The following is a 26237-nucleotide window of genomic DNA, read 5'->3' as shown; positions in this document are numbered from 1 at the left end:
ACTTACAGTCTATGGAGATCACAATCGTTTACAGGAGATCAGACTTACAGTCTGTGGAGATCACAATCGTTTATAGGAGGTCAGACTTACAGTCTATAGAGATCACAATCGTTTACAGGAGATCAGACTTACAGTCAATAGAGATCACGATCGTTTATAGGAGATCAGACTTACGGTCTGTAGATATCACAATCGTTTACAGGAGTCATACTTACAGTCTATGGAGATCACAATCGTTTACAGGAGGTCAGACTTACAGTCTATAGAGATCACAATCGTTTACAGGAGGTCAGACTTACAGTCAATAGAGATCACGATCGTTTATAGGAGATCAGACTTACGGTCTGTAGATATCACAATCGTTTACAGGAGTCATACTTACAGTCTATGGAGATCACAATCGTTTACAGGAGGTCAGACTTACAGTCTATAGAGATCACAATCGTTTACAGGAGATCAGACTTACAGTCCATAGAGCTCACAATCGTTTACAGGAGGTCAGACTTACAGTCTATGGAGATCACAATCGTTTACAGGAGGTCAGACTTGCTGTCCATTAGAGATCACAATCGTTTACAGGAAATCAGACTTACAGTCTATAGAGATCACAATCGTTTACAGGAGATCAGACTTACAGTCTATAGAGATCACAATCGTTTACAGGAGATCAGACTTACAGTCTATAGAGATCACAATCGTTTACAGGAGGTCAGACGTACAGCCTATAGAGATCACAATCGTTTACAGGAGGTCAGACGTACAGTCTATAGAGATCACAATCGTTTACAGGAGATCAGACGTATAGTCTATGGAGATCACAATCGTTTACAGGAGGTCAGAGCTTAGAGTCTATGGAGATCACAATCATTTACAGGAGATCAGACTTACAGTCTATGGAGATTAAGTGTTTAACCAATGAAAACTAGGTGCTCAGTTCTTTGTAGATATTCCTGTAAACACGATGATGCTGGACGTAATCAATGCAGTATTGGAAAAAGGTGTTGCCCAGCTTGTCTCTCAGCAATACGTAAGATCAGATGGTCTTCGGGTATCTACACTCCATTAAAACTGTGGTGCAGTATGTAAGTGGGCTGAAAATGAAATCCAATACAGGCTTGCACACGCCCGCGTGCACACACACACACAGAGGGAGAGAGAGAGAGAGAGAGAGAGAGAGAGAGAGAGAGAGACTGGGAGGGAGATTCCAGTAAACACTGCTTCCGTTTATGTCGTAAAACAATGACTCCACCACTTTTACGTTAAAGTTGCGCATCTCTTGTTTGCTTCTCTAGACAATAGCCACAGAAACCCGATGCAGATTTATATGACTAACCAGGAACATGTGTGTGTTGACACTTAACATGCACTCCATGTTATTCGTGAAGTAAAAGATTCAATGGTCTAAAAACTGCCAATGTCACCGTAAATAGATCAACTGCCCTAAATAGGCACTGCCGCTTTAGTACCCGCAGGGGATTTGTTATTTAGGGTCGTTGGATCCTCGTTGGAGCCTGAATTCAATGATCTCTGGTCCGGCGAGCTACTGATACTCAGCTAATGTCAGAAAATAATTGTAGTATATATAGCGTCAATGCACGCCTTTGCCATTGAAATGAAATAAAGCACATTAACGCTTAGGGTAAGTGTTGCTCAGTATCCGAAACCTTAGGTGTACAATTAATCACAATTAATCGTCCAATAATATGCAACGATCATTACCGAAAACCTGTAACAAACGTGTAATTGAAGGCATTTCGTTTGACTACAGTGAGTGTTTAGAATGGAGGAATGTGTCCTGTAGAGAAGGAATGTGTCCTGGAGAGGAGGAATGTGTCCTGGAGAGGAGGAATGTGGCCAGGGGAGTAGGAACATGGCCAGTAGAGGAGGAATGTGTCCCGGAGAGGAGGAATGTGTCCTGAAGAGGCGGAATGTGGCCTGGGGAGTAGGAATGTGTTCTGGAGAGGAGGAATGTGTCCTGGGGTGAAGGAATGCGTCCTGGAGAGTAGGAAAGAGTCCTGGAGGGGAGGAATGTGTCCTGGGGAGGAGGTATGTCTCCTAGAGAGCGAGGAATATGTCTTGGGAAGGAAGATATTCCTCAGCACGAGGGTCTGTTAACTAACACAAAAACCTTTAGAATACGGCGCAATATTGATTTATGACAATAAATGTACATTGAATATATGGCTGTATGGCAGAACTTTACATTTGCATGTTTAACATATCTGATTATTTTGCTGTGAAATACGTAGCAAATGTAAACATCGAGAAATATTCATATTGATCAATCTTTGTACGACAATTCTTTGTACGACTGGGCGGAGACTCCAGTATATCATTACATTCGTCAAGAGAACTGCATGTTTGAACATTTAAATAATGTTCTTCGTGGCTTTTAAGTTCTCTGTCGAACATATTTGGCAGACTCATGAAGTGTGAGGAGACTATCTGAATTTGTATGCATTACCGATTATATCCGTGACATCTGTCTCGGCCTACATGACCTTTTTACCAGTTCTGTTCTCTCTCTAGCATTCTGCTGCATTTCCTGTCTTGGACAATCACTATCACACACCTGTGAAATGTCTTTACTTCACCAATCATACGATGGCTGAAGAGATTTGTGTTAAATGTCAAATGAAAATCGAAGCTCACATCAACACAAACATTAGTTAACTATAATTATTTCTGTCATTGACTTCCTGTGATCACATTATCACGCGGTGTAATTATGAAAGGGTCTAGCGCAAATAACCTTCGTTTGCATCGTTGAGTGAAAACCGTTTACGCTGACAGTTTCACTGTTTCTTAATGTACACGTAGGCTTAACCCGAATACTAATTTCTAAAACTTTTTAAAACCAAGAATGCTACTCTAACTTGAAACATGTGGAACGATGTTTTTGTTTGCATAGTGTGAATGAGTGGGTGGTTAATGGTATGCCGACTGTATCTGGTCCTGTACAGTGATAATAATGATCAACGTTTATATCTGCAATCCTTACTACAAATTACCCCCACCCCTGCCCCCCGATCATCTTGCGATGTCTTTAAATGGGACGTATATGTGGCCACTCAGACGCTGACACTTCAGGACATATTAAGATCATCGATTTCCCTAGAGTTGATGGACATTGCTCTGTCACAAAAGTTATTCCTGTAAAAGAATCAGATGTTGCATGAATGTCAATATTTCGAAGGGTTAAGACTTATTGTGGAGACTGAACGACAGGGGTAGGCTTCCTAAATCATCATAGTCCCAGCATCTGATGAGCCAGTAAACTGTCTTCAAACACCATCACGATAGGACTACGCCCCAGCGAAGAACACACACACTAAACGTCTCAAACACTTTGACCCCTGTTTGTACAATGTCAATATTACGTGACGGATGGTGAGTGAAGATGGCTAAGACTGGTTAATGTCGATAGCGGGAGACTGACAAGGTTTCCACAAACCTCGCCGAACCACTACTGCTTGTAATGTTTAATGTTCCTCACCAGATTTGACAAGGTTACATGCTGATGCCATCTAACTCGTGTTAGTGAAGCAAAGCCCCATCAAAGACATTCTGTAAAGCCGCTTCTGGCTTTGATGAGAGAACTTCGTCTAGGATGTCAAGTATAGTGTTTGTGGCCAGTCTCATTTCAACATCCATCCCTGGGAGGAACGACAGATTATTACACATTTTTTCGATACAAAGTGGACACGTGAGCCTTTTTGACACTTTGATCAGAGTATGTGCCGATCGCTTCAGAGATACGGACGAAGAACTCGTAAACGGGTGCTTGGAGATCCCTGGTCCGAGTAATGGATGTTGTAATCAGTCTGTCAAACCTGTGGCATTACTTTAGTGATTTTACATTGTCAATAGTGTTTGCTCAAACGCTCGAGAAGGCGCTGGAAAACGGACAGTACCTACCTCCGCAGAAATAATTGCCTAGGTGTTACCCACATTGTGAGCTGAATATCAGATATGAACAGCTTGACTGGGGTTCAATGTTACCATTGGATCAATGTTACCGTAAATCACTCATGGTATCCCAGCGGTACACATTGATTACACATGTGAATGTAACAATTGGCCTGTATAGATCACAGCGGTCGATATTTCGACACAGTGCCCAAATTGGAGTTGACTGCTAAATTAGAGGCAGTCGGTAAATACAATTCCCAATGTCAGCGCGAACCACCACGTGCTATCGTGACAATGATGGATGATTATCAGAGGTCTGCTGAAATATCCGTGTAGAGGTTTATGAGAGAGAGGTTACAAGTTCGAATCTCGTCTTTGCATCCACGCCAATAATTCTGCCTACGCAAACAGATTGATCTTGAGTAGACACGGAACGTGGATAGATGCAGCAGTGACGACTCTATTGGCAAACAAAAAGGAGCAGACAAACGCGCACACGTCTTACAGCTTGGTGTGTGAGTGAGTTTTGTTTGACGGAGCAGCATTTGGTCCAGGGCCACCAGTAGCAAAACGTCGTGTGGGGATAACACACGAAGGTCTGAGGCGTCAGAAACGTGTACCACTGGGCTAAATCCACTGGCACAGGCGGGATGCTGCATACTCACATACCACACAATCACATAATTAGGAACACCACCATTTTTTAAAAAGTTAGGGGTACCATTGATGCAACACTGAACAACTGCAACCCACGCTGCTGGGCCACAATTGACCACATGCTTTATAAACAACCGTGTGCTGCTTACATAAATGAAACAATTTTGCGAATACTGAATACTGGAATGAATTAATACAACAGTACTTACACGTACTTATCTGACATCATATATTGCGTCACACACATCAAGATGCCTAACATCCGGGGTCCATCTCAGCAACAACAGCAGTCAGTGTATGCAGCGGCACTGCTGACACAACCTTTTCCAGGTGCCAAATGTCTGACGCTGAAGCAAAGAGACACGTCACCTTGGCTAACACCTGGGTCCCCTTATGTGATGGGACTTCCTGTGCACGCTCTTGCTATTCCCATCTCTTGCGTAACAACAATATATAAATATGACGTCTCAAGATCACTTTAGTATGTCAGAGGAATGATGACTACCCAAAAGACTCCCGGCTTCAATCTCCTAATGCACAGCACGGGCACGGTAACAACAAGTATCAACATGTACGGGGCTTCTGCAGGACGCGGCCAGGAATGGAGATCAAATTTTGGTAAGGAATATATCGGGAGAGTTGAAAAGACACATTGTGTTTGGTATTTCTTGACCGTCTGGCGTACTGTTTGTTTCAAAATTAAGTATTTGCAGTCGGAGGAATGAAGACAAACAGTGAACATGGCAGTGAGGACAGCTGCGAAGCCTTGAACAGTTTTCTTGCCACTTTGAACAAATCTCCTGCTGAGAGATCGTCTGCTTGCAGAAGCCTGCAGCGTTTCCGGCGGGATATAACCGTCTTGACATGGAGAAGAAGATGCAGTGAAGACCATCACGTACTGCAACTCCTGACGTATATGTTACGTTTCCCGACATGTTTCAGGGTTTCTGTCCCACGGCTGTGATCCAAAACCATGTAAGCCCACATCCTTGTACGACTGGACGCAAGGATAGAACGAGGTGTATATAATTAGCGTAATCAGTGCGTAACGGCATACAGAAACAGTGTGCTGTCTTGTTAGGTCACATAATATGCCAGGCAATATATCTAATTATGTAAAACAATGTATCTAGTAACATCAGGAAATATATATCGAATTATGTCAGGCAATGTATCAAATTAATTCAAACAATGTGTCTAGTAATATCAGGAAATATACTGAGTCAAATAAGAAACTTCACATTCTTTCTTCAGGGCACTATAAGAGAACAAGAGATGGTAAAATGGTGAAATTGTTATTATTTTATTGCTGAGATATGTGTGATGTACTCGATACACTGACAGTGCCACAATCAGTTCCATTAGGCTACACTGCTGTCCCAAAACATGGGTAAACAGAATGTTAAGTCACAATATGGATGTCGAGAATTAAGACTGGCAGCCCGCAACCGATTTCGAATGGTCTGTGAGGACAGTCGACCTCTAAACATCTCAGTCAGCCCTGGTTCGTATAGCCGACAGAAATCTGTCACGTAGGTGACATAGGACGATATGACGGTCTTCTGCTCGTGACGTTACACGTGGACGACTCGACCTTGGGTGATCAGAAGCGGTGCCGGTTTGTTGTAGACGACCTCGCAAGTCAAACACAGTACGACGGCTGACACCCCTTTGCTCTTGCGACGTCAATAACTGATCTTCCCGCTTGCAACATGCCAACGGCACGTTCACGTTGCACATTTGACAATCGTGACATTTAAAGTACCGTTAGAACTGTGGCTTAAAAGTGCTTTTTCTTAATTCTTGAGGCCAATGCAAGCACGTGCAAATGAAGAAAACTTCGATGCAAAGATCACGTGATCGACTGCACATGCAAAACCGGATTTGGCACAAACGTCATTTTGCACGACAAATGGATTGGTTTGAGTGGGTATTGCTAACGTTTTTCTAGAGCCGAAAGATAGGGATCCCATTTCGGATACATAGATGTATCATCAGAGAAAAATTATTCATTATTTTTAAAATGTACATTTTGTGAAGTATCTTTATGACTCAGTTTATATCTAATTATGTCAGACAATATGTCTAGTTATGTCATATATCTTGTTGTGTCAGGCAAAATACCTAATTATGTCAGGCCATAGCCTATACATGTATCTAGTTAAGTCAATTATATTCCTAGAGGCTATGGTTTTGCTTACAATTGTAGCCAAAATGCAACATTTATTTTATGGGATCTAGATGAAGCAAATAAGACAATATAATCAACACATTCTACTTCACTGTCTAAAACCTAGAATTACATTTCAATATATATATTTACAGCTCCGTGTTTTAGCTTGTGTCACAAAGCAGGTGAAGTAAGAAAGAACTGTGAACGGATCAGACAAAATGTGTTTACAGTAAAACTTATCATTGTCTGTAAAACATAGAGCAGAAAACATAAACATAAACATAAACATATAACAAATATTTACTATTTATGTCTCATCTCGTGCACGGACAAATTCGTACATGTCAGTAACATGATTTATTCAATCAACCAATGTTTTATTAAAGTCAGTCAGACAATACTTATTTTAGAATACAGATCTTACCAGTGCTAATACTGGGACCACTAACGTCTAAGGTTGGTGCGAACAAATGCTTCCTCTAATTCCCCTGAACGTCGCCTGCAGCCTGCACCACTCACACTGTCCGCACGGCAATGGTGTCAATGAGTTTGCATCTGTAACGTTTTAGCATGAATTAGATCCTACGTACAAACATACATCTTCTGTTTGCAGATACTTGTACTGCCATGATACTTGTTTGCTGTACTGTCGGTAAAGGTAGCCTCCCTATACTGTCCCTACACAGTATATTCAGTACAAGATTAACCATGCGTGTACGTTAATCTATCAACACTGATTCCATAAACGAACCCTTAAATACATTAGGATCTTGTAAGTGGCAGTTCAAAGTAAGCAGCTCAAATCATCTATTTATCCAGGAAGGGTAATTGTTTAGATGACTATGTTTAGTCATGTTATTTGTTGGAGTTGAAGGTTACTCCGAGCACACCCAGATTCTGTGGAATGGCACTTGATTCAAGAAAACAGAACGAGTCTTATGAAAAAGAAACTTTGAAATTAGTTGAATTTTGTTTTATTACACCTTTGTTTATATGATTGCGTTTTTATAAACTTGAATGAAAAATCATCGGTTGTGATTGCTACAAACATTTACAGACCCATGGTTCAAAATTCAAATAGGAAATAGTTCTTTTTCCTTTGCGCGTGACCATGACAACGGACCGGTCGATACTATTGATATCAGTAGCGCGACTGTCCGCGATGATAGGCATACCATGTGACATTGTGTTGAATAAAGTTGAAACCACAACATGCTGACAATATTCTTTTTTCATGTGCGTCATATCGAATTAATGGACTTAGGCAAATCATAGTTGCTTATATTAAGAATGTATTTCTAAAGATTAAATATTTTTGCAAACAAACGTCTCGAAGTGTTTGTGCTGTACATGTATGTTAGTGCCAAACACAGTTTCACCGTTACTTCACTCGCATCTAATTTTGAGTCAGCAGCAAAACAAATGATCAGAGGCATCAAAATAGACCCGACCCCACTGGCATCTCTCTGCTTCTACATAGTCGTAGAAATTAACAACGAGATCGTCTGCTTCCTTGATCACCGGATTGTCTGGTTTGTTTACTGGCCACTCTTGCACGGTGTGAGTATTGGTGAGTGATCTCGGACTAGAAATACTCCCTGGGTAATTATATGAACCTTGGATGCTACTGGTAGGGCAGAAGATGCTTATCCTTTTTGAGAGCACCAGGTGTCATCTCTGATTTCTATTGGTCCAATTGGTTCAGAAAACCACTTCCGTTTACATCTTTTTGAGAGACGACATACGCAAACGAGACATAATTATTCCGACGAGTAGTTGGCTGACGGTCAGGAGCCACCACAAGTTATGAGGCTGGCGCGCTCCTTGTTATACAAATGTGGTAAGATCTCAGGTGTCTGTCTGGTGAATAAAATCAACATATTTATTCCAGTACAGACCAGGAATATATTGACTGCAGTCCGAACATATTATATCATATTGCATTTGAATCTTAGAGTCATATTTATTGTGTAAAAATAGTATTTTGTATCCTAATGGGCAAGTAAATGTTATGCTTTTAGTAATTAAAAAAACCCAGTAGACTAAGTAAAGAGCAAAAAAATATATTTATAATAATAATAATTCATAAAATAGAAAACAAAAATGAACAAACCCAAAGAAAACACGTCCCCCAAATAAATAAATAAATAAATAAATAAATAAATAAATAAATAAATAAATAAATAAATAAATAAATAAATAAATAAATAAATAAATAAATAAATAAATAAATAAATAAATTAATTTACTGAAGGAAGGCGACATAGTTTGTGGCGTCGACGAAGTAGACTGGAACAGATCTCTATTGTCTCAAGCCAGAATGGCAAGATCAACTCACTAACACTGTTTGCGGTATATTGTACAGTCGTACAAACTTTCCAGCATGGTTTCTGTCAGTTAAGTGTTTTCTTCTAGGCTTAAATACTCCCTGCGATTACTGCATTGGTCTATTTACAAATGTGACTTATACTGATGAGCTGATCCCTTGAATGGGTGAGGTAGATATTCAACACGGTATGTTTGTAATGCCAGTCTTGGTTGTCACATAACATCGTATCCCCTTTACGCAGACCAATGCTCATGATATTAATCATTGGATTGTCTAAGTAAACCTTGTCATTCAGAGACCGCCCACACACTGCTGGAATTATGATGTGTGCAATGTTAAACAACGAACAAACTTAACAGCAATCAAAAGATTCGTTAGATTAAGTTTCATTGTATTACGAAGAATGTGATTATGACTCCATTTTCCGTTGGTATGCATATGAATAGCCAAGCAGTTAGACTGGGCTACACAGAACATTTTTCAATCTCCCTCTTCTTCTTCTTCCTCTCTCGGTGGGAATGACTTGGACAGCATTTTTCACTCTAGATTCCACTGATCCTACATGTTCCTCTCCTGACTCCCACAGCAATACAGATATCACGCCAGATTCAAATCATTCAAAATAGTCTATGAATACATCGATGGTGCCAGACCTTTTCCTGGATGACTGGAGTGTCTAGACATGTCACGACACCTTTGCGTTAGCCACAGGGACGTAATGGTATCAATATCGGGCAATATACTACAACCAGGCATCCACACATTCAGTTACAACCTCACAAATATAGGAACAATTGTGACATCTCCAAGTCGCGTTTCCATGGCAATGGAAGATTGCTCTTTCCGCTGTTCCTCTTCAGTTTTGTCAGCGTCATATCAATAAATGTGTAAGTGGCGTAAATAGTTCATCGCTGTCGCGACAGTTAGTACTAGTTGACCTTTTTACGAATTCCCAACATCATGTAATGGATATATTTCCAAAGGTTTCTAAATCCGGGAAGTTTATATGATGGCGGCTGCACTTGGGGGACGTGATGAGGCGATGAGGCGGGCAGTATCGATGACGTTGTGAACGAGTCCTCATGGATTATGCTTTGAGTTACCAGGACAAGAGGCCATGGAGACAAGAGTTACCCTTGCCTGACAGTGCAGAGTTGCCCCCCTTGGCGTGCTGATAACTTGCCATGGTTCACTGTGATCATGTCTGTAGGCATGTTGACACCTGTAGACGGGGTGCTTGTACGACCATCAATTCAAGCATTCCTTACCCTCCTGATTACATCTCAGACCATCAGTTCAGACTATTCTCAGATCCAGTACACATCTCAGACCATCAGTTCAGACTATTCTCAGATCCAGTACACATCTCAGACCATCAGTTGAGACTATTCTCAGATCCAGTATACATCTCAGACCATCAGTTGACACTATTCTCGGATCCAGTATACATCTCAGACCAACAGTTCAACTTCACACGTCCCCTATACGGGGTAATGTAAGAACTGCCCACTACACAGTAACAAATCCAACTAGACGACCCAGGCCTCGGGCGAATCACTGCGGATACTGCTCACCGCTGTGACCTTACTTCAATAAACCTGACCCCACGTTTATTTAGACTGTAGTGATTTATCGTACACACCTTATTACCAAAGCTTCACTCAAAGTGCATCTAAAACCCCGAACTGCATCCTTGTTTGGGATTACTCCCTGTAAGCGGTCGTCGTTAATATAAAACCAACTTATCAAAATATTTTCACAAAGAGGATTAAATACTGTTTTTACAGCAAGTTAGTTTCAGATGTAATTTGGGGAAAGCGCTTTGATAATCTCGGAGATGGAAAACGTAAAGCTGGTGAAGTTTTTGTGAAGGTTTCTATTGATTTATTGTCGAGGTGTTATTTCGAGGTAAATTCAGGTTTGACGGGACTAAGCTTAAATGTAATAGGATCAACACATTACCAAGTGGTCTGCAAGTATTTATAATGATGCCGCTATTGTAACAAAAGAGGCCGTAGAGGCCTGTTTGTGCCCTACGGTCAAATAACCCTGTTAGCTCATCATTATTAACATGGAGAAAAAGTACACACTATCCGACCATGCTCTATGATTGTAGACCTGCCAAGGGTCGGTCACCTGTGATAATCGGTGAGTTTAGTTTTACGCCGCACTCAGCAATATTCCTTGCATTTGGCGACGGTCTGTAAATAATCGAATCCGGGCCAGAAAATCCAGTGATCAACAACATGATTGATTGGTATTAATCTTATCTTACATGGCAGTGCAGGTTTTTCATTTACGGAACATAAGTCTCAAACACAAGTTTTCTCAATTAACTTCCTCTTTACATATTTTATACTTGGGATAGGTTATCATTTGATTACATCAATGTTCTGTTCCCAAACAATCACACGTGTCTGCGGTGAACCTGTTTCAGGTTCACCCGACTCTCATGACATGTACAGTGGATTGTTCCATTATACGCATGGGTGTTACCCAAATTAACCTCCTAGTTCAGTGTCTGTCAAATGATATGTCTGTCAAATGATATGTCTGTCAAATAGGTGCCTGTCGTTTCGGGCCTTCACGGGTCTGTGATAATAGGACATCTGTTATTAGTATTTGTTATTGTGCTGGTCAGCTAAAGTTAAACTACCAGATCTATGGTGCAATACACCTGTTTATATTGACGGCTATGGTTTATTCCATGTTGGTCAAAACAATCTCGCAATACTCGCAAATAGTCAATCAGTATGCACTTTTTATCGTAAATGCTCAGACAAATTTGGTACAACTAAATTCTGTGGGATAATGCCACAACGGTTCACAAAACAACTTGGAAACTATGATCGTTTGTTAAACACTTTTCATCAAAAGTTGACTGACATTCAGGGATTTCAAAGTTCAACTGGTAAAATTATGAGGATTCGGAATTTTAATATCACTTTATTTCATCTACTTTTTTTTGTTTTTAGTGAAATTCATCGGTATCTTTTCACTGCAGATTATACCACATGCTGCTGTTATATTTTGACTGGTATAGTAGGTAAGTGTATACTTTCATAGATGACTGGTGTAGTAGGTAAGTGTATACTTTTATAGATGACTGGTATAGTAGGTAAGTGTATACTTTTATAGATGACTGGTATAGTAGGTAAGTATATACTTCTATAGATGACTGGTATAGTAGGTAAGTGTATACTTTTATAGATGACTGGTATAGTAGGTAAGTATATACTTTTATAGATGACTGGAATAGTTGGTAAGTGTATACTTTCATAGATGATTGGTATAGTAGGTAAGTTTTATAGATGACTGGTATAGTAGGTAAGTATATATCTGTATATAGATGACTGGTGTGCTTCTGTAGGACATTTTATAGGGAATTCATTATTACTGGATCAAGTGTCGATCAATCAATCAGTTTATGGCAAGAATGCCATAGGGTCATATACAAAATAAGCAAATAATATATACAACATATACAACATATAGCACACACATTATATTGAATCTCTCAAGTGCTGAATTAGGGGAACCTTTGTTATGTCCAATTAATTCTGTCTAGCAGCCTAGAGACTGCTTCTAGACGCTGCTTGTGCGATGACTATTAGCCAAATCATGTGTATAGCTGTCAAGAGGAACTGTCCAACATCGGAGCGTACAGTAGCAGAGTTTCAGTACTCTGCATCTCTAAGCGTCGTTATTGTCTGGTATACACATTATGCTTGTGCATTACAAAACTGGACATTTGTTCAGGATTATAGCAAAGTGGTAGCGGAGACCATTTGTTGAACAACAGTTTGCTGGACTGAACAATCAGTATACAGGACTATAATTCACATGGTGGTCTCAACTTCGAAAATACGTTAGATAACTAAAAGCATATTCTTCCTAGATTCCGGTAACCGTTTATACAAGATATGTGACAGGAATAGCTTCTCTCCATGGCATTACAATTGTTTCCGCAGCCTCGTGTCTGGTCAGGCGGAAATACAGCGGAGAACCCTGGCTCCCACCATGCACGTACACCATGCTCGGTAATTACTAGTTACCAATGATATATGGGCCAGTGGTAACTCAGTCACGATTTATATACACTGTCAGTTCGCCGTTACTCAGTCAGTAATTTGCTATGCGGCTTTCGGCTAAATTCTTGAAAATAAGGACACCTTGAAAAAGAGGGTCTGCGAAACAAACTGAGACAACCAGCTTTCTGAGAGAACATTTCACCACGGGCATACCCAGTTCGTGAATCAGATCAGATATCTCGTCTTGGTCACTTCACTGATTAAACGTGCTTGCCATCGTCATGACAGTAAAGCGTCAATAGTAACAGGACTGCGCCTAATCCATGCTATCTGTGCAAGGACTTACCATTATTGCTGATATTGTCTACTCGGTTTCCTTATATTCTATAGGTAAATTACCATTATTACAGTCTTAAAGACTGCAGCCGTTCTAGTTTGAGTCCAGACATTTCAATATGTCGGATTGTACGCATGGTGAAAATTAACCTTGTTGTGATGATAAATTGTTAACTGACTACCACCTCTTCCTCCCTCCCCTCCAGCCCCCCAACCCCAACCCCAACCCCCCCACCCCCCCCACCCCACTTCTCCAAGTCTCTCCCACCCCATCACCACCCCATCACGATCCGTTTCCCCTCCTAAAATGACGATATAATTTGCACGGGAAGGTCTTACAGACTGGAATACAGTTAAATATAGCACAAACATTCCGCGAGTCATCCATTCCATCCTTTCGGTGACACTGAGAGAGCTCTGCTCTTCCGACTGAAGTATATACAGTGGACTAGTGCGGAAGTAGACAAGGGAAGGAAAGGTAATCACACTAGTTATCGAGGTAACTGTGTCACAGTCGTCTAATTCTGCTCTAATACATTATTTACAAGGCTGTGTTCAAGGGACCTACATAACGACTAACATCGAACCCATGTTCGACAAAACCGATAACCGATGCCTCGATAAGAAAAAACTGAGTGACCACGTTTTTTATCGACACAACATCGACACCTCGAAGTTAAAAAAAACTATCGCGTCCATGGCGATCGGTCTAAACCAATGAAAGTGACAAAGGTCAGTCAATAGGTGCTACCGTCATGACGGTACCTGCCTAACGTCAATGTTGAGCCCAAGCTCTGATATATTCGAACATCCGCTCGCCTAACGCAGAACTGAAGTTAACCCTCCAAACGTCTTTAATCTCATAGAAATAGAGAAACACGGCAATGCAACACTCGCGAGATTTGCGTGACGCCAATACAAAAATAGGATCGGTAAGCGATACTTAGCCGAGAGTTTGGGTTCTTCACTGTGGGTTATCCGTTTACACTGTGCGACAGTAAGTCCCAGACCATGTTTTCCATGGATATGTTCGACACAAGTGAATGTATTCGTAACACCAATGTCGAAATTCAAAGAAATTTAAATGTCAAATGAAATACTAAAATAAAGAGGGATAATAACCGATATATCTTGTTTATGAATGTTTAATTCGTGAGACGTGATCTCCAAACTCTGTTTTTTTCTCATGTTGCATGAATAATGTTTTTGAATTGAGTTAAGTTAGTTTGGATTGTCGTTTAACTCGGCAGGTTGATTTTCATCATTTCAGGATGAAGTCCATAATTTCAAATACATTTTCTGCAATTCTTGAACTAAGGCCATTTCCTTCGTCTACCTATCAGAAACAGTGATGTTTACATTGATCTGAAAACATATTGACTTTATGTCTTTTCATGGAATAATCAGCAAAAAATAAACTGATGTGGCATATTGATAGTATATTGATAGTATATTGATAGTATATTGATAGGGACTGATATAGAAGACAGTGGCAAATTTCTGGAAAGTGGCATTCGGCAAGAGTTTGTCACGGTTTATGTATCTCACATATACACAGGTTTCGGGGGGTGTTTCTAGAGTTCCCTAATCAGATGAGGTGGCTAATAAGCTATGCGTGAAAGGTACTAGACCACTCAACAGTTCTCAAGCTCGAAGTGTGTAGAGATCCACGTGCAAGGGGGTGGGGTGGTGGCTGGGTGGGTGGCGACACTTGTCCTTGACTAAGAAGAGCTGAATGTTGGGTGCAGGATCGCACGGAATTGCGTGACAAGAAAGCCTCTGTGAACAGCCTTTGGGGAAGAACTGTCTAACTATATCCTGAAAGTGTAAAGAAGGGGCAGAAAAATGTTACTCTCTCATGCAGTCTCTTTGAAGAACGTACATGCCTTGAGCAGCTGGAATATTGAAGTTATACATTACATGTTAGCAATGCAGCAATGAAGAGTTGTACATGTACGAACCTTAAAACATTGACAATGTGTATTATAATTATATCCCCTTTCACAGAATGAGGTTAAACTGGGACATTCAATACACTATCGGACATACTAAGCGAAGGGGTTGTGAAAAGGACAGAAACTTCTCCCACTGCAGGTGGTCAGAATCAAACTTGCCTTGTCCCAGTGACCACAACTGTCTGGCATTCATAACACCTGCTTCACTGCAGTAGAGGACAATCTAGTGACGTCACATGGAGGGTATTTACACATATAGAGAGAGACAAAGGGAGAGAGAAAGAGGGGAGAGAGATGTTTGATGCTAGAGACACGAACCAATGTTCTTTGGTTCGTGTCTCTATCTACCATGATGTCACGGGTTTCGCCAGCATCACTCTCATGCTTGAATTGTTCCCAGAGTGTTGAAGAGGACAACGAACCTTGACTTCCCCTCCTTTATAAACAGACACAGCATGTTACATCAACCTTATCGACAATACAAACACTCACTGAGGCAAAGTTACTAAAATCAAGATCATATTGAAAGTATTCACGAAAGCTGACAAAAGAAGACGATGCATCTGCTGCGATGACCACCTGCAATATGCACTGATTAACGGGTTCCCCGGATTATGGGGTGTCATCATAAACTGTTCTCGTAATTTTACAAAGCAGGCATTGTCTAGAGAGAATAATAACTCGCCATGTTAATCTGCCTGACCGATGTATTATTTATCAGCTTCTTTAAAAAAACCGAACTCTAATCAATGCTTTGTTTTCGTAAGAAGATAAGGTTCTGCTTTGATCAAACATATTCTGTAGACGTTCTGTATGGGTTACAGAATGCACACATGTTGCCTGCACACTGCGAGGGTCCACAATCCCATGTGAACGTTCACGCTATATATCACATTTAGCAGGTCCTTGTGTCAAATGGCCGCAACGTGTGAGAGGAAAACAGCATACACAGTGGCGAGTATGGGTGTAAGATAGCTAGTCTAATACAGGTGCAGGGAGACAGGGTAACAAAGCGACGTATCTCACGCTCATGTAGCTGAGCTATGTAAACGTGGATGTAATTAACTACTGCCTCTCTCGAATCATACAGAATCATCATAGAAATAGTATAGGAATATTGAATCATCTGAGAGTAGAAAGGGACCTTACTGTGTACACCTACCGATGATACTGATACCGAAAGATTCTCCTAACAAAGCCATAGGCTCTGGTAACACGGGAGGAACGAGTTCTTCCTCAATCAGACGACGGATCATCATACTTGAAAGTGATACATCGTGCAAAGAAAGCTGACGCGCTTGTCTGGTGTAACATAATAATCTCGTGTAGTTTTAGATTATTTCCGTTTACATTTATATATATCTATATAATGTTCTTCACTGAAAATACAACAAGAATTATTCGTTTTACAGGCAAGTCATGATATCATGTGTTTTTAAAATACCAAATGCGAGGGTAGCTTGAGTAGACTCTCCTACCCGTGTGATGTACCTGTCGTTATCTCATTAGTCGCCTCGTGTACACCAGCAGCTTTCGACTGGTGTAGTTCAGGTATTCAAGACATCACCACAGAACTTCATAAATCGCAATACACCAGAAACGTACATCAGACGATGGACACAACAAATTGCGGTGTGCTACAATTGTGTACAAACTATGACGCATGAATATGTTATTATCATTAAGTTTTCTTTGGTACAGTGAAGACAGAGCAAACTGCCATGTCCTCTATGTGCATACTGCACATGTTTTAGATCCTTTGACTACCTGTGCCCTTCCTCTTCATAGAATGAACAAATTTGTCCTACTAATTATGTGGTCGCTACTCACGAAATGCATGACTGTTGTCCATAATGTATACTGTTACTATCTGTGATTCCCAAATGGAATAGCTCTGTAGACTGCCCCGACAAGAACATTCAGTGCTATAATGCTGGGTAGCCTTTCTTAAGATATGAGCATACCTTCTTTTACGACACGCATTGGTGATGTCGACAACGTCAGTGGTGTCACAAATGTCATGTACTGTTAGAAACACCGAGCGATGAGGATCAGTGTCACTATAAAATTATAATGCACCATGCATCAGGATAAAACTACCCCCCTTCCTAGTCTTGATGCAGCGTCCGGTGACTGCAGGTTATCAACTATATTGCCAAACACAAATAATATTAGAGGCTTTATGCAAACTTTGACGCCTCCCGTTCCTCATACATTTACATGACCAAACACTTTGTTGAATAGTTCCCATTATCGTTGGGACTAAGGAGCAGAAAAGATGGATAGGAGAAAATTACAGAGGCGAGATAGCTGTCACATATATAAATATAGTTGCAGGATTGCGACATTCGAAAGTGATGCTATATTCTGCTTCGTATCATCATATTTCTCTGTCGTTTTTAATAAGACTACGCGTCTTATTATGACAAATCAACATGACTGGGAATTCTGATATATTACAGAACTAACGATTCAATCACGGTTTACCATTCATTTTCCCGTTGAATTAGAATAAAATGCATCCGCTCATATTTGACGTACATTAACAAGGAATTACAAAGACATCTGTATGTCGACCCTACTACATCACTATTCACATGTTAGATCGTAAGTAGTATAGAGTTGGGTTTGGGGCGTCAGAATTAATCAGTGCGTCATGAATGGTCGACTTACATCATATCAGCACAGACTTCGTGCTTCTGGGACGCCACTCAAGATTGGAATACTTCTTAAAATACTTTACAGCTAAGCGCAAACAAATCTTTTCTAATTCAGGGAATTTCCGTTACGAACAATACCTCGAAGAGATCAATCATTGCCACTAACACTTCCCCAAATGCCCGCACTAAGAACCCCATTGTTTCTGGTCACAAATGTGAACTGATCATTATACTGGCGGATTCATCATATGACAACAGATATCTTCCTATGCGGATCTGTAGAGTTCCAGTGGATGCTAACAAACACAATTATGCAATTATATTATAGGTGTAATGCTTCTATGTGTAGTGATTGATTCAAGACACGATCATTTCTCATTAAGCTGGATGTGATGGAATCGTTACGGGATCGCTGTAGCGGTTCCAACGTAAGGGTTAGGGTTAACCGTAACTCTAACCCTAACCCTAACCCTCATTAAGCACGATGTGATGGAATCGTTACGGGATCGCTGTAGCGGTTCCAAGGTAAGCAGAAGTACAATAGCCATGTAGGGCACTGCGCATGTCTTCGAGTATGAAGTAATGGGCTCTTTGTAGTTAGATACATATGTTCCTGGTCTCTTCCTGGACGTTTTGCGTCTCTTGTGGAGTCAAACCACTTAAATCCTGAGGATGGGCAACGCCAAAGGCTGCTGTAATAGGCTATATACGCCAGGAGATATCAATCAGCCGTCAACCGTGACCAATAAACATATATCCATAGCTTGCGCTTGGGATTTAATTATTCTGCCACAATCCATCCAACTAGCTTCCACGTCTATCGCTATCATCAACTGGTGCCAATTACCCCCTTGCCCTCCGTTTGTCCATTACTAATCAGTGCGTATTACCCTCAGTACTAATTTACGACTGGATTTACTCCAGGCTTCCAGATGTGCATTACTATTACTAATCAGCGCCAATTAACAACTAGCTTCTCATGATGTGCGGACACCAATTTCTGCGTTATCTGTATGTAGCGTCTCTGTTGTCACCTGAATTCACTTGATGAGGGAGTAGGAATATACACCCAAGTTTGGTATTCCTTAGAAATAAAACAGGTCGAAGATACCATTACAGGATGAAGAACTTATAAGAGAACTGGAGGATATTAAAAACTGGAAATGAAAGGAATACAAATCAGAAGCTGACTTCTTTGCTATGAAGAAGAGAAAAACCTTCAAAATATTTTGCCAGCTGGGAAATAGAAACTTCTTTAAAAGAATCAATGGACAAGTAAAAAACTAATGGTAATAATGACGTTACTGATAGCAAATCAATACTGAATGAAGTAAAACTATTTTGTAATATTTCTGTGCTTCCCAGGAACAATATGTGGAAGTAGAGTGTTTGACTCCAGCTAAGAGACTATCTTGAAAGAGAAATCAATTTGGATGAAATGAACAATGCTGTTTACAGAATGAAGAATTAAAACTCCAGGGACTTATGTATTTCGTTATTTTTTTTCGAAAAAGAAATTAAACTGTTGATCTATATATTTATAAAAGATGCAGTAGCCAAAAAGAAAAACTGGAAAAAGATAGAACATTACTTAAAACTTGGAGGCCAATTACTTTTGTTAATGCTATTTATAAAATTATCACCTCCACCATTGAACATAGATTAGAAACTACTTTAGATGAACTTATTCACTTTAACCATATGATATAATGTTTGAAACACAGAAATACAACACTCCTGGTTTGATGATTCGGAAGCATTTAAGTCTGTTTCAAAAGATTTCATCAACTTAGTTTTACATATTTTTAATTTGGCCCCGAAACGATAAGAATAAATGCATTAGCATATTAACTTAGCGTGTGTCATCCAAAATGACGATGGTATATCTGATTTGTTTTCCAAATGAAAGGGGGTGCATAGAGGGAGACCCATTATCCCCATATCTTTTCCTATTTCTTGCTGAGATTCATGGTTGTATGTGCGAAGTAATGAAACCATCAAAGGTATTGTTATCTATCATACTGAATATTGAACTATTAGTGATGAGTCTGAAGATCGTGTGTACTCTGCTATTGACACAATTGATACTATATACAAAATGTCACGTTTGAGAATTAATATTGATAAATCAAAAGCAATCTGAATTGGATCGAAACTTAATGCTATTCAAAAAATATGTAATGATCTGAATGTCTGTGATGTTGAATTTACACCAGTTCTTTAAGACCTATGGGTAATCAACACCAGAAAAAGACTGAAGGACATTGACTGTAAGCATCTTGGAGAAAAAAAAATAACACTCATTGGATAAATAACAGTAATAAAAACTCTTGCAATCTCCAAATTAGTTCATATTTTTAATTTCTTGCTCAACCCAATAGTAGAATTATCACTTCCCTTGAAAAGCGTTTTTGTAAATTAGTTTGGAATGACAAGAATGATAAAATAAAGAGGAATGTAATCAAAATCATCTATGAAGGATATATATAAGAATATATAAGAATGACTGATACAAAAACAGTTATGGACACTTTGAAATTTTCTACTTTAAGACTTACTAAAGGACACTCCTAAAAAAAGAAACGCAAAATGAAACTCAAAACTGATAGTTACAATTTTGTACACATATGTAAACTCAAACATTGTTTTAAGGTTGCACATTATTTCTGGAATGATCTAGAAGACCATGCCAGTCCAAACGCAACCCAAAATGATTCTGAACGGTTTTACAATCAGGATTGTCATGATGTGCGTAGATGCCATGCAGCACGAATATCAGACACAGCGATTGTTACTCTCGTGCAAAGCATGGGTACAGAATGTGACTATAAAAAACTAAATGAATCTCACAATTCCATCCATGATCTTTGCAAGTGCTGCACGTGAATATGTGACGTCTCAACGCTGCCGATTGAAATCAGACAATTGGACGATGGGAAGCTGGTGAATGAAAGAGTGAGGTGGCAAGGATCTTCTACGTTCATCCCAGCACAAAAGGGTGATTGTGGGATCGATTTCGTCAAACAAATTCGACAAATGACCGTCCAACATCAGGGAGACATAGAATCACCACACCTGCCGAAAATCGGTACATCAGGGTAACCCATCTACGTGACAGCCATCACACCGTCAGGGCACTGCACAAGAACAGTTTGGAATCCGAAAAGTGTCCGATCAGACAATAAGGAACCGTCTCCGAGCAGTAAGAATACATGCCAAATGTCCAAACGTTGCCCGCTCCTAGACACGACTACACGACATCGACGAGTGAGATGGTGTAACACGGTGCTGCCATGGAACCTTGCAAACTGGAGGGAGAAATCTCACACAACCGCAGATCGGAGCTTGTGGTTGTCCCAGGCAATCTGACGGCCAGATTATCAGTCCGCACGTCCTTCACCTTGTTGACCGTCAAAGGCAGCTCTTCCAACAGGACAACGCCAGGCCCCACACAGCACGTGCCACCAGGGACTACCTGGCCAAGAACAACATCAATATCCTCTCCTGGTCCTCCAGATCCCGGGATCTAAACCCAATCGAACACCTTTGGGATCAGATGGACAGACGGGTACGTCGACGTCGAAATTCACCACAGAATCTTCATCAGTTGTTCCACATGCTGCAGGAGGAATGGTGAAGGATTTCGCAACAAAACATCAAACGACTGATTCGATCTGTACCCAGGAGGTGTCGGGCACTAGTAGCAGCTGGAGGTAGTTATACGAGGTACTGACTTCAACACCACCTAGTGGACTTCAGCAATGACTGTTATGACTGTTATTTTCATGAAATATGGACAAGATAGCTATGCATTGCTCCACAAAATTATTCATGCATCTTTGTTTTCCGCGGATCTACACGTCCTTGAATAACACCAAATTTCCAGTGATATTTGGGTTTTGCGTTTCTTTTCATGAGGAGTGTATTTCGAAAGATGTGATAAGGGTAATCAATGCACTATACCTTTCAATATAATTTGGGGCAAATTCTGAAACTTACATTAAGATTAAAAACCTTTCAGGCAGGATGTGCTAAAAGCATGGCAACTATTTCGCACAAAAAACATCATATTGACCCAAATAGCATCAATGAAATTGTACCATAACGTTTATGGTTTAATCGCAATTTCAAAAATACATTAAACCATATAGAACACTGGGCACAAAAAGGGATAAATAACGGTTGGGATATTTGTCATGAAACTGGATTATTGTCATTGCAATGTTTAAAAGAATTATATGATATCAAAGGTACTTTTTAAGAATATAGATATTTACTACATATATTACTTGACAAAAACTTCTCTTCACAAATGTCATATAATACCAGTCAGGAAATGGAATATTAATCAATGCCAGAAACCTGAAAAAACATCTAAAGGATGCAGGAATTTTATGACAAACCTATATTTATCCCCAACGATATACACTGAAATATTTGTAACACGTGACACTTGTCATTCACTGAAATAGACTCTGTCGGTTTGGTACTCTACGTCAAAACATATTGCTAAATCACATTACCAATGCAGCAAAAAGACACATTTACATACGCAGTATTAAGAATATACATCAAAACATACCTTTATAAAAGCCCTGAACTAAATATTCTTTGTGGAAAATCACATATGCAAATAAATAAATAAATAAATAAATAAATAAATAAATAAATAAATAAATAAATAAATAAATAAATAAATAAATAAATAAATAAATAAATAAATAAATAAATAAATAAATAAATAAATAATCGTCTCCCTATATATACGACACATTTGTACATATGACACAGAAATCCTGAGTGCCAGGTGATGAGTGTTGCCAATGTATTGTAGATTTGTAGATGCCTTGAACCTTTGTTCCACATAGGATGCTCCACCGTATGCGTGATATAACCATCTAGTGCACGTTACATAAACAATAATGGTATACTTAGGCAGTCCTCTTTCTAAAACAAATGCTTTTTCTTACAATATTGCAGGAATCTGAATGTATTTATGCACATACACAAACACATCGAGGCTTTATGTGTAAAAACGAGTCAATATTTCCCTAGCAACTAACACAGACTGGGAATTGAATTGCTCACAGAAGAAACAGGATCCATTATCCTGATCTGTTGTATATAGAGTAGTAATAACAAAATGTTCAATTATATCTATTTGATTTCATACATATTTCATGTCTGCAATCCCTCACGAATGCCCCGATGGTTGGGTGGTTGGGTGGTTGGGTTGTGCTAAATATATGTGTGTCTGGATACAGGAACTGCAAGTAGACACTTTACCCTTATTCCAGTACCGCTTATGAATCCCGATAAGTACATAAATACTGGTATATCACAGAAGTTCAAAAAGAACGAAAAGCGCAATGGATCTATGTATAGACAGTATACCAGTCTATCAATTATTGGATATATAGGTAATGCCTATATATGAGGTTTTATTTCATCACAAATGTAAATGTTCAAGATCATACTGTCATAGTGTTCGGTCTGCTTAGTGACATTTGGTACACGACGTTGGGTTTTTAGGCGGCTGACAGTTTAATTTCTCTATGAATACCAACAAGAATATCGATGTATGCTAGTAATACCATTAGAGCACATAGCCCATGTGAGCAGTTCCACTGTACAGAGACGGCTCCCGACATCAAGCTGCACCACCAAGAGGCGGCTAAAATACTGCTGAATTAGCGAGAAAACCACTCACTCACTCAATCACACTCACTCACTCACTCACTCACTCACTCACTCACTCACTCACTCACTCACTCACTCACTCATGGATATGTTAGGGCTGCGCTGAGCGGCAACATCTGGCTTAAGTAGATCCACAATACTGAGGGGCCGTACGGTGTAAATGAAATATGAAATGCTATTTACATGACCGGCTGGTGAGGGCGCCACGTACACCCCAAGGAATAGTGTAAGAAACCGAGCTTGCTTGTCTCGGGAACTCCATTGATACAACGACCTTATCCAATTTAGACGCAGGGTCTTGACAGTTCAACAACAGTCTGTGCGGGTCGCCATATGCTATAATTGTACTACTTTAGCATGTCGCACACTCTATTTCGAAGACAAATAGACCAAGACCAGAGTGCATTATCAACACATTATTAATCCGTTAGCTATTATGCTGCGGTCTCCCCCTGTTGATCATAATCACTTAGCTCATTACATGCAACTCTCCCAGTGTTTACTTACTCAGAAAACATATGGTATTGTAGACAGTGTTAGCCAAGTCCACTCACCCTTGTCATAGTGAAGGGCTGTACAGACTCTCGCTCTCGGGAAACTAAACAATTCAATAACTGCAAGGGGTTGTAAATGTTTCTTGGAAGTTAAGTAGGATAATTGTTTAGTTATGGTGGGCAAGGAGCTTCTGCCCCTCTCATCTGAGGGACAGGAAGGGAAACTGCATTAAACATTCATGCTGACTGGAAGCAATGTATTGATTGCGTACCTTGGCTATGCTGTTCTATCAGCGTGTATACCGCCTGGTCTCAAACTAAGGGGCTGCTTTCCGTTATGCTTTCTCTGCAATTAAATATAATATCTGTTATCAAATTTCGATCAGCTCCATTGCTCAACTTAAAAAAAATAATTCTTTGTGAAAATTCGCATTTACACATTTAACGATAATGTTTGTGAATAAAATTACCGGTTATAGAATCATAATGCATAAATAATAAATATATATAGTACACACGTGTCCCTTGTCACATGTTTATGTAGATTTCAGTGATCACCAGCCTAAAAAATGATAGTATTATATCTAATGTGGCGGAAACGTCGACCTGAACTCACAGCGTAATTTCTAACAGTTGTAAACACCCATGTGTCGTGAGTTGAACACATCAGGGTATGATCTGTATCGGTCGGTAATCACAATAGTGGGTTGAACACATCAGGATATCGGTGGGTAAAGAATAGTGGGTTGAACACATCAGGATATCGGTCGATAAAGGCAACAGGGGGCTGCACATATCAGGGTACCGGGGAACTCCCGTCTGTAGGCCCTCGCAAAATTTATCTTATGGGCTAAAGTACGGAATTTCTTGCCGTATTTAAGCACATGGACTTAAATTTGGATTTAAGTCTTGGGTGTTTAAAGTGACGTCCAAGTGCAGATACTTTGATGCCCTAAATACTGTCTGTAGAGATAGTCAGTCGGTCTTCTCATAATAGTTCATGTTTCGCATTAATTAGACTGTCAATTTTATCATTCCCGTTCACATTTACTCACTCGGGTAAATATTTTCATAATTTTCAATTTGGAATTTATGGACCAGTTTTCTGATTAAAGAGTTTTAAACAATCCTGATTGTTTTCATTTTTATTAAAATATTGTGAATTTTCGAATTAAGCCATGGGTTACACTGTTCCATCACTAGAACAGTGGTTTTCCGTATTTAAGCCCGGGGCTAAAATAAGGGAAGTCCCAGTATAAGTGGGTTGAACAAATCAAGTTATCGGTGGATAAACACAGTAGGGGACTGAGCACATCAGGGTACCTGTCGGTAAACAATTATGATTCCAACCGTCCGTTTGTTCCGTGTAGGTTACCTAGACAGATAACAATTGCCTGGTGTCTACACTACCCATACAATCTTATCAAAGTGCTTGGACTTATATCCACTGACCCACTCGACTGACTTGTCTACATTCGGTATTTTAAAAAGAACAATTTTCATCTATTCGGTGACGATTTCTTCACTGCAATAGATGCGTCATTGCAAAAAATATTGTTCAATAACGTCATACCTGCTCCGTAATGTCACTTAGAGACGTTAGTCGCTTTTTTAACACACAGTTGTCATTTTGAAAACCACAGTGTGGCGTTATGTTAGGCAACAAACTATAACTATCACGTGAATGGGCGAGACAAGTACTTCCTGTCGGGCAGGGTAGGTGAGGTCAGTCGTACCCTTCTCGACTTCTCTGTATGTCCATCCATTATTCATAGTGTGTTCGCCACTATTGTTCCACATGTAACGTCTTCTCGACTTCTCTGTATGTCCAGCCATTATTCATAGTGTGTTCGCCACTATTGTTCCACATGTAACGTCTTCTCGACTTCTCTGTATGTCCAGCCATTATTCATAGTGTGTTCGCCACTATTGTTCCACATGTAACGTCTTCTCGACTTCTCTGTATGTCCAGCCATTATTCATAGTATAT

General features: G+C 39.9%; 1 protein-coding gene across 1 annotated transcript in view; it reads right to left on the bottom strand.

The window, feature by feature from the left end:
* LOC137266334 (neuropeptide Y receptor type 2-like) overlaps positions 1-26237 on the bottom strand; it is a 165401-nt gene that overhangs the window by 53631 nt on the left and 85533 nt on the right. Inside the window, exon 4 of the mRNA XM_067801820.1 lies at positions 24520-24593. The gene's annotated coding sequence lies outside the window, so the exon portion shown is untranslated. The remainder of the gene's footprint in view (positions 1-24519; positions 24594-26237) is intronic.

This window comes from Haliotis asinina, chromosome 15, assembly GCF_037392515.1.
Source record: "Haliotis asinina isolate JCU_RB_2024 chromosome 15, JCU_Hal_asi_v2, whole genome shotgun sequence".
Lineage (NCBI taxonomy): Eukaryota > Metazoa > Mollusca > Gastropoda > Lepetellida > Haliotidae > Haliotis > Haliotis asinina.
The sequence above is the reverse complement of the archived record's forward strand: the minus strand, read 5'-3'. Positions and strand labels throughout refer to the sequence as shown.